Source organism: Canis lupus, chromosome 29, assembly GCF_011100685.1.
Source record: "Canis lupus familiaris isolate Mischka breed German Shepherd chromosome 29, alternate assembly UU_Cfam_GSD_1.0, whole genome shotgun sequence".
Lineage (NCBI taxonomy): Eukaryota > Metazoa > Chordata > Mammalia > Carnivora > Canidae > Canis > Canis lupus.
The window spans coordinates 28,906,038-28,915,937 of NC_049250.1; the positions used below are offsets into that span (position 1 = coordinate 28,906,038).

General features: G+C 45.2%; 1 protein-coding gene across 3 annotated transcripts in view; it reads right to left on the bottom strand.

The window, feature by feature from the left end:
* The window catches only part of PAG1 (phosphoprotein membrane anchor with glycosphingolipid microdomains 1), a 138,036-nt gene extending 131,003 nt beyond the window's left edge, over positions 1–7,033 (bottom strand). For 2 of the 3 annotated variants that reach the window (XM_038579603.1, XM_038579601.1), the window contains exon 1: positions 6,912–7,033. The gene's annotated coding sequence lies outside the window, so the exon portion shown is untranslated. The remainder of the gene's footprint in view (positions 1–6,911) is intronic. The other variant, XM_038579602.1, reaches the window with a different exon arrangement.
* Between the last annotated feature and the right edge of the window lie 2,867 nt (positions 7,034–9,900).

A 9,900-nucleotide genomic window follows, 5' to 3' on the forward strand; every position in this document is an offset into this window, starting at 1 on the left:
TATTCCATCAAGCACCTCATTTTACTTTGCCTCTGGCTTCTGCCACTTTGTGTTCAAGCACTTGTCAAAAACTTCTCTCACCTAATCTCATGGCCCATCTCCTTTTCTTCCACCTGCCACCTTGGCCCTCAAAGTCACCATCCCCTCCTTGCTTCTCCCCTCTTCTTCCTTTCCCCACTCTGATCAATCAGTCTGAGTTCAGACCTCAAACCTGCACTAGGATTCATTCAAAAGTTGTTTTTTTTGTTTTGTTTTTTACAGGGCTTCTGTTTCTGCCCTCACCCCACACCCTCCATCCTTTACAAAACACTAGGAATAATCATTCTAAAAGAACAACCTAAAGTACCCAAATTCATCTAGACCAAGCATGGTCCAAAGACCCTTTTTTTTTTTTAAGATTTTATTTATTTATTCATGAAAGATACACACACACACACAGGCAGAGACACAGGCAGAGGAAGAAGTAGGCTCCATGCCAGGAGCCTGATGTGGAACTCGATCCCAGGACTCCAGGACCACGCCCTGGGCCAAAGGCAGGTGCCAAACTTCTGAGCCACCCAGGGATACCCAAAGACCCTTCTTAAACTGGCCCCAGCCTCTCTATCTCTGGCCTCTCCACCACCCTTGATGTACGCCAGCCACGTCTTTTATGCACTCTTTACAACTGCATCTTTTCCCCCCTTCATTCTGCTGAGATTCTTGAGGGCAGTGCACGGATTCTTCTTGTGTTTGAGGTTTCAACATCCAACAACATACCTGGTATCATATCAATATATATCTGGTAAATGCATAAATGAGTAAACATTATTCCATCTCAATCTGACTCAAACACCGCCAAGCTGCTAGTGATTATGTGTGAATTAGAGGGCCACTGCTCTCCTGAGAAAGTGTCAGGGAAAAAATAGTAAGGCCACAGTGGTTGCAATTCCTCAAAGCTGAATGCAGAGGTTGTAGTATTTGTGTGTGTAACTGTGTTACAGCTTGGCTTTTCTTAATTTAAAAAAAAAAAAATCACTACATTGTGTGGTTTTATTGCCTCTAACTCTTACCATGAGCTGCCTCAACATTAAAGTTTCCAATAGCTTCAGCGTGTTCAACCCTAATGGGAATGATAGAGGAATGGGTATGGCTGGGGATGAAGGGCCGGAGTGAGCAGAAGCAATATTCACAGTAATGCTTGAGTCACAAATGCAGTGAGACTAGATGCCCAAAGACTGACATGATTCCCCTTCATCACTTAGAGAATAAATCTGCAGAAAGGCTTATTACAGATGCAACACTGGGAGCTCTCTGAAGACTAGAATGACAGATGACAACAATGTTGACTCAGTCACACCTTTTGATACTTTTTAAAAATCAAAAGAAGCTGATCACTTGCAAATGCAAACGTGATAGGATGATAGGGTACGTAGGTACTGGGTCCTATGAAATCGTAGAGGAAGGTACCAAGCTGCTGTTGATCGATTTCAAATCTTTTTATTTGTTTTACTTGCCTACTCCATAAGGTCCGTAGGGTTTCCAGCGCTCTGTAATTTAAGTAAAGGCCCTCCAGTCAGGCCCAAATTCCCTATCCTTTGCAATAGTGTCTGTCTTTAGAAAATTCCATTTTTCACAAGTTTCTAGTCACTCACAGGTTTGAAAATCGTATAGGCCTATAAAATCAAGGAGGGGGAGTAGATGAAGTATAAACACAATATGCCAAAGTGTTATAACAACAACAAAAATAACTCAAAACCTAAGGAATACGAAGAACTCATTGAACAAATGCTGACTGCAATGTGAAATCAAGAAAAAATGGAGGAAGTGAGGCTCAGAGGAAGGATCTAAACATATTACAACTTGGTCATAAACTTTGCCTTTATATTGTGCATTTGAACTGGAGTTAGACTATAATACAGGCATAGGAGATTCGATGCAATGTTCCTATTCTAAGACAACATAGTTGACCCTTACTTATTAAACATATGTATTCATTTAATTTACAAAACACAGTCTCATTGTAAATAACATATGACACTGTTGCAATAATGTTACTGACACTTTTTTGTAAACTTTTTTTTTAATCACTAGAGAAAATATCATGTTTCTATGCTTCCCCTTTCTTCAATGAGAGTGACACAAGTATGTGACCCAAACACAGATCTTCATCTGCTAACATGCCTCTCTGCTGGGTCCTGTTATAGGGGTCCTGTTATCGGTCAAAGACTTTACGCTTCCTATTTCACAATGCTAACATGTGGTTTTCTTTTCTGAGCTTGTTGTATAAACTAAGCCTAAGTTCTTCCTCCACAAAGATATGGAGATGACACTATCTGTGCAGTCAATGCTGGATGCTGGCCATGGGCAAGAAGGTGGACAATGGGCCTTCCCGCCATCTCTTCAGCTCTATCCCAGGGTAACTATGGGGACCAAGCAAGAGAGTACAGGGTTATTTTGAGAAGCACAATATAGGGCATCTATGCAGCATAGTTTGATGAACCATCCTGAAAGCTCCAAAATTAGATGCAGAACGTACTGTAAGGAGCCCAGGCCTTGTCAGACAGCCATGTATTCCATTCTTGGCTCCAAAACTCACTACTGTGGCCCTGGATAGGTGCCCTGACCTTTCTAGGCTTCCGTTTCCACTTCTGAAAAACAGGATAATAAAGTAACTACCATATAAGGTCACTATGAGGATTAAAGTAAATACTGTATGTAAAGTTCTTAGCATGGCAGTTGGCACAGGGGAAATGTTCTATGTTAACTATTCACTCCAATTCTTATCCAGGAGACACCACCAATAAGGACTAGAAATGTGGCAGATAAACCATTCTCAGAGCTGCCTCCCCCCACCTCTGCCCCTTATTCTCAAATTCAGCAATGCCCAGCCTTGAGGGACTGTCTCTGCCACAGTGAATATGAACTGCTTGCTTGTAGACAGCCAGAAACTTGTATAATTCCCTAACACATCTCTCATGGATGTGTGAGGCAAGAGCTCTAGAAACAGAATCAGCGCTCAACTCCCCAAGTCATAAATGAAGATCATTTAAAACAACAGATAGGAGAGAGTAAATGATTTTCATTCACTTTATCCATATTAAAATTACCTTGTGTTTCCTGTATACATATATCTTCTGACAACCAGAGAAAGCGGATGTCAGAGAAGTTATTTGGAGATCTAGAGGTGGCCACAAACAAGCCAAAAAATAGTTAATACAGACAAGAAATAAAACAGAACCACATAAATTCTAAAGAATTAGTTAAAACTAAATTATGGACTCAGTCTAAGTCACAAAAGTGACCAAGGAAGACTTCAACTATAGAAATACTCAGAACAGACAGTTTATATTTGAAATGTAAATACTGATGGAGTCCAAGGAATATTTGTACTCTGACAAGGACAGTTAACATTGAAGCAGAAGATATTTCAAAGATAGGAAGAGGCTGTTGATGGCAAGGGCTCTTTTTGGCACACTGTGTCTGTGGGATTGTGTCCCCAGGCATGCCTGAGGCACTCTCCTGAAAGCTCATTCCCAGAAAGTTTTGATTTTTTTAAACTGACATTTTACTGACTTACAAAATTATATGTTTCAGGTGTACGACTTAATGATTTGATATATGTACATACCGCAAAATGATCACAATAAGTCTAGTTAGCATCTGTCATCACACAGTTACAACTTGTGATGAGAACTTTTGAGATCCACTCTCTTGGGCAACTTTCAAATACACAATATGGTATTATCGACTATAGTCACCATGCTGTACAGAGTTTTGATTTTAAAAAAAGAAAGCCAACTTTGAGCATCTGTCCTGACGTACTTTCAGTGGTAGAATACATTAGCTAAGAGGCTATACCAGTCTACAAGCAGTCTGTTGCCTATGTGCCTTATATAACAACTAGATTTTAACATCTAGAGAGCAGAATAAATATTTACCAAGAGTCAGAACACTATGTAGTATCTGGATGATAACCCAGGAAAGCCCTCCTCACCGCCCCCCCCCCCCCCCCCCCACACACACACACACTGTGGCCTCTCAATCATTCCCAACCTCCGAAGTTAGGTGAGAAGTTTGATAGGCTATGGACCAGACTTTTAACAAAGTACCCCGGAAACTGCTTCCCATGACCCTGGCATTAAGGCCTAGAAGAAGCATGCTTATTTTTTGCAAAATATAAATAGTTTCCATTTCTGAATATATAGTAAAATGTGTGGCAAAGTACAAGGACTCTCTCTGCCCCATGGTTGTTCTCCAGCTGGGACTGAATTCATGCTCAGGTATGATGCTCTTTGTGGATGGAGATGACAGCTGCCTGTGCTGGTTTTCTAGGCCATGTGGGTCACTGCAGCCACATCTGCAGGCAGGAAACAAACCAGAGAGCACCGTCCTCCAATGTGAACTGTCACATATCACTTTTACCCCCTTGATTCTCTGAATATATGAACAGGGAAGTAAAAAGCAATGGCATCCACTTGAAAGTAAAGGAGAAAATGTACTTCACCCCCTTGCACATCTACCTTGTGCTAGGCCAAGCAAGTTATTTAATAATAATTATGGTAATAATAATAACTCCCAGTCTTGGAGAACTATGTTGTGAGTCCTGGTAAGCACTTTGCATACTTTAATGCTTAACTTGAATTTCCTTATCTGTAAACTGAAGATAATAATACACATATCTTATTACTATGAGGATTAAAGGAGAATAGATGGAAAAAGTACTTTGCAAGTTGAAGCAGCAAGGTCAAAAGGGAGAGGATTTGAAAGAAACCAGTTAAAATCCCAACTCGATCTGATCTCACTGAGCTTCAGTTCCTCATCACCCAAGTGGAGAGGAAACCACCCACCCCAGTGAAGAATTGAGGGAGACAGTAAATTAAATAGCAGCTGGTGTGCATCACTAGAAAGTGTTTAATAAATGTTCATATTCTCTCTTCTGTTATACATGTGACCTGCTTCCATTAACCTCCATCAGCAAGCAGCCGTCCAATGTCCCTGTTATCCAAAGATGCATTTCCCTTTCATAGTAATGATGATTTTATCAGTCTAACGTGCCAGACACTGGCTCAACAGCTTTACAGCTATGAACTCACTTAATCCTCATCATAATCCCGTGAGGTACGTACTACTGTCATCCCCCATTTTATAGATGAAGACACTGAGGCAGGAGTTTAGCTAATTTGCCCAGATTAAAAACAGATGGTAAGCAAGTCAGGCGCTGAGCTGTCTGTCTACCCTCCTAACCATAAGGCAACAGTGCTGATGGGGGTGAGTCTGTTCGACATTCCATGCTTGGATCTATTCTCTTCTAGACATAAGCAATGGACGCTCTCACAAACCACAATGTGTTGACTAACTTTTCAGCCTCTGGAATAACATTTTAATATTTTTCTAGAATTCTTCAAAAACCTATGATTTGTTTTTAAATGCAGGGCCTATAACTAGCTCATCTTGTTCTATGTGTTGGAATGCCATAAATAAAAGCACTTCTCTTTCTCAAGATTGCCTAGATAAATCTTACATTAAGACACATCCCTGAGTTTGGTTTAAACATTTATTATAAATCCAAATTTAAACAAATATATATGTATATATACCTTCACACACATATAGGATGTGTGTTTAATGCTGTTAAACATTAACAGCTTAATGCTGTTTCATTAAACTAATGACTCTGATAGCAAATAACCTGAAAATTCTCATTTCGAATCTTCAGTCTTAAGTCATAGCAATACCATATTTATTTCAAAGTGTTCTTTTTACGAATTTAATTGACTCAAATATTAAATAAACATCAATGATGATAATGTATTGCTCTACTTAATGGGAATCTCTAGGGGACAGATGAAAAAGAAAGGTTCTAGAATTCTATCCTTCAAAGCAGGACAGGACAGCTACCCATAAATCATACTCTTTTTTTATTAAGATAATTAAGCCCACCAGTAGTACACTTAACTTTCAGACTCAACAAATGTCTGGGATGAACAATTCCCACTTTTTCTAAAACAAAGAGGATGTGTTCAAAAAGGGTCCTCTGCAAGCTCTCTGCACAATGCACGCTATTTTAAAACATGATTTATGTGTCTAATTCCTGGAGCTGCCTTGAAAAATATACTGGGTTCTTCCTCGCATGCTACCTACTAGGAGAAGACACTCCAATTTGAAGAGTGCCCTCTGTTTCAGACTACAAGAACGCTATATCATGTCAGCATTTTCATTAAATACTGTTCAAGCTGGACCTTAAACAAATGGAAGGGAGAGCCACAGCTGCAGCCACTGCAGAGACGGTTATCCCGCCGGGAGGCTTATATAAGAGGCGCAGGGCCGGCAGGGTGAAACCCAAGTGTCATCATCCAAATCCTATTTCTTTGAGACTTGCCCACATTCTTGAAATGTACGAAATCACAGACGATGGACGGATTTCTCATTTTATTTGCCTGATGGCACAAAACGCCGTGTTGACTTAACAACTTGTTTTCTCCCTAAACGCCTGGGCTCCAATGAGGGAGACGCTGGCAACTTCTGCCTACGGGAAGAGCGGAGTGGGATGCGCGCGAAGCCCCAAGGACTGGCTGGCTGCCGTCCCCAAAGACCCATCGCGTCCAGGGGTCACTCCCCCGAGGGCTCAGGAGAGAGGTAACGCGACCCCGCACGCTCCCTCCACCGCCAAACGCGGTCCAGGAGCTCGGAACGTGCAGTCAGCGGCAGGCGAAGCGCCCTGGGAGCACCTGTCCTCCCGCAGCACGTTTCCAACCCGCACACTCGTCCTCTCCCCGCGCGCCGGGTCCGCTTCTCCGCACCCCGACCTCCCCGAGCCCGAGCGCGGCCCCTAACACACGGGGGCCACCCCCAGCTTCATGCAAAAACGATCATGCCAACGCACCTCCCCTCCGCACGGCTCCCTGCAACTTCAGAAACTACAGTCAACTTACCGGGACGCGGAGACCGGGAGCCCTCCGGGGTGGGGCGGGGGGACCGCGCTCGGCTGCGCGCAACCCCGCTGGCCCCGCACCGCCCGGGCGGCTGCACGGCTGCTCGGCTGCTCGGCTGCACGGCTGCTCGGCTGCACGGCTGCACGGCTGCACGGCTGCTCGGCTGCTCGGCTGCACGGCTGCTCGGCTGCACGGCTGCTCGGCTGCTCGGCTGCACGGCTGCTCGGCTGCACGGCTGCTTGGCTGCTCGGCTGCTCGGCTGCACGGCTAGGCGCCGCCGCTCTGCACCAGCCGCCTCGCTCCGCCGCGCCCGGGGCCGGGGGCACTGGCCAGGGCGCGGCGGCTGCGGCGGCACCGGCCGCGCGGACCCGGAGCTGCAGAGCTGCAGGCGCCGCCGACCCCGGAGCGCGGCGCTCCGAGCCCCCGGCGCGTGTCTCCGGCTCCGAGCGAACGGCCGCTCGGCGAGGACCGCGGCACCGGGAGAGCCGAGGCGCCGTGCCCCGCAGAGCCTCCGGGGGGCTCCCGGGCGGCCGGTCACATCGCGCGCGCAGCACCGCAGTCCGCACTCGCCGCCGCGCCGCGGAGAATGACAGGCGCCGAGGCGGAGCAGCCGTGCGGGGCGCGGGGCGCCAGTGCGCATGATCCCGGCCGGCTGCGGCACGTCACGGGGGAGGGGGAGGGCGGGGAGGGAGGGGAGGGAGGGGAGGGCGGGAGGGAGGGAGGGGAGGGCGGGGAGGGGGCGCGCTGGGCGGGGCCGGGGCGGGGGCGGGGGGGGGCCTGGCGCCGCGCCCCGCTCCGCTCCCTAGCGGGGAGGCGCAGGAAGTCTCCGCCTCGGGGTTCTGCGAGCCCTGGAGCCGCGAGGTTGAACTTGTCTGCAGAGTCCATTGTCCTTGACCCCCCACCCCGCCCCGTGTGCTCTCAGGGGTCCCCAGGGCGCTGGGCAAGCCCCGAAGAGCCACGTTAGCTCAGGTATAGCTTAATCGTGAGGGCCTGCCACTGAGGGGACAGGGGTCCTCCCCACCTGGCTGTACATTACAGAATGACTTGGGAAGCTGGTGGGAGCCCTTTGCCCTGACCGCACCCCTGGAGTCCAGACTTAAGTACCGGAGAATCCCTGGGTGAGGCTCGGGTATCAGTAAGGTTGTAAAGCTTTCCAGATGATACCGGGGTACAAACAGCAGAGGTTTTTCAAAGCTGTAGCGTTTGTCAGAATCTTCTGAGCATTTTGAAAGAATGCAGATTTCTGACTCACTAGGCCTAGGCGTTAAGGGAAGATCCTTCATTCCTAACACGATCCCAGTTGATGCCAGTGCTGTGCTCTAGCACCGGACCACCTTATCCTTACTACCCTTAAGTATAGTGTAGGATCTGGAGCAGAGCTTCTGAAAGGTTGGGCTGTGTGAGAATCACCTGAGTAATGTTTTTGTTGGTTATTGTTTTTTAATTGCAGAGCACATTCTCAGGCCCTCCCCATGTGGTTCAGCCTCTGGGGCTCTGCTAATTCTGATGGGTCTGACGATGGGTGGTGTTTGAACAAACCTGGTGATAGTAGGCCAGCAACCTGGAGTTGGGCATGCACTTTTGCAGTGAGCAGGACCAAGCCAGGTCTAGAACTCAGAACATCTGAGTCCAAGTCTAAGCCCAAATGGTACTTTATGTTACTAGTCCAAATTTTCTATGATTATTATCCATTGCTTTACTTAGTAGGAAATATATATAAATCATGAAACACACACGCACACGACACAGTCTGATTCCTTACACATACTAAAGTGGCTTAAAGTTGGCTGAGGGAAAAGGCTCATTAAGAGGGGAGGGGTGGAATAAGGGATAGTAGATGGTCTGCACCATAGTGCATTGCAGAGGAAAGGGTATATAGCAGGAAACAAACCTTAGGTCCACCCTAGAGCCTGGGATAGCATCTTGGAGAAGATCCAGAAATTAGGCTTTGCCTCTGATCTCATAGCACAGGTTGAAACTGGGATGTTCAACAGTTTATGAATATATGGCATGTCACATATATTATCTCATTGAAATCTCACAATGGTCTGGTAAGTTGGATAAAAAAGATAGTAGGCCCATTTTATGGATAAAAAAGGAGGCTCTCTGGACATTAGTTGACTTGCACAAACAGTGGAACTTGAATCGGAGTACAGAGCTAAATATTGGATGTGACTTCTATAATTCTAAGGAAAATAACGATTCAGATCTTACAAGGAAAATGGTTTCTGTGTTTATTGTTCACATCCTTTAATGGCTATGCCTACATTTTGAGTTGTAAAGCAGTTCATTTTTGTAGAGAGGAAATGCAATTTATATCTTCACTTCACTTTTGCAGCTCTACAAATTGGAATGCAAAATGTTCTGAGAGCACCCCAGTCCCGGACCATTGCAGTTACATAATGCAGGCTTCACCAACAAGTTCAAAGAGCAACACTCATATTTTCTGGTGACAAGTATAATTACCATCTTCATTTTATCCAGGCCCAAAGAATCTAAGTGATTTAGACAAAATCCAGGCAAGCACCAGTATCTAGCCTCTCCTTTTACCAAATGACATACTGAAGATTATTTTTCATTTCCAAATTTTTCATACCAAGATTTACCATCATTAAATTAGAACCAAATGTATTTCAAAGCCACTCCTTGATACAGAACCAGAAGGAGGAGGAACAATTCCTGTGCTTGTGGTAAATGCTATAGTCTTTAGTCTCAGTCTGTGTAAAGTTTTGGAAGAAAGTACTTGATACTTATACACAATGCACAGGTTTGCCTTAGAATCCTACTCACCTTTATCTTTGCTTTCGATGTAATTTTTTCATAAAGCTATTCTGTGTGATTATGAAATAAAAAATTAATGAATGCTTCAAAGAATTCTCTGTAAATGAAGGAGCTACTTGCAGATTTTTGTTCAGTTTTTAATAAGAAAATATTTTAAATAAAATTTTAAAAAACCAGAGGTAGTATGCTAGTCATATTGGAACCTTTA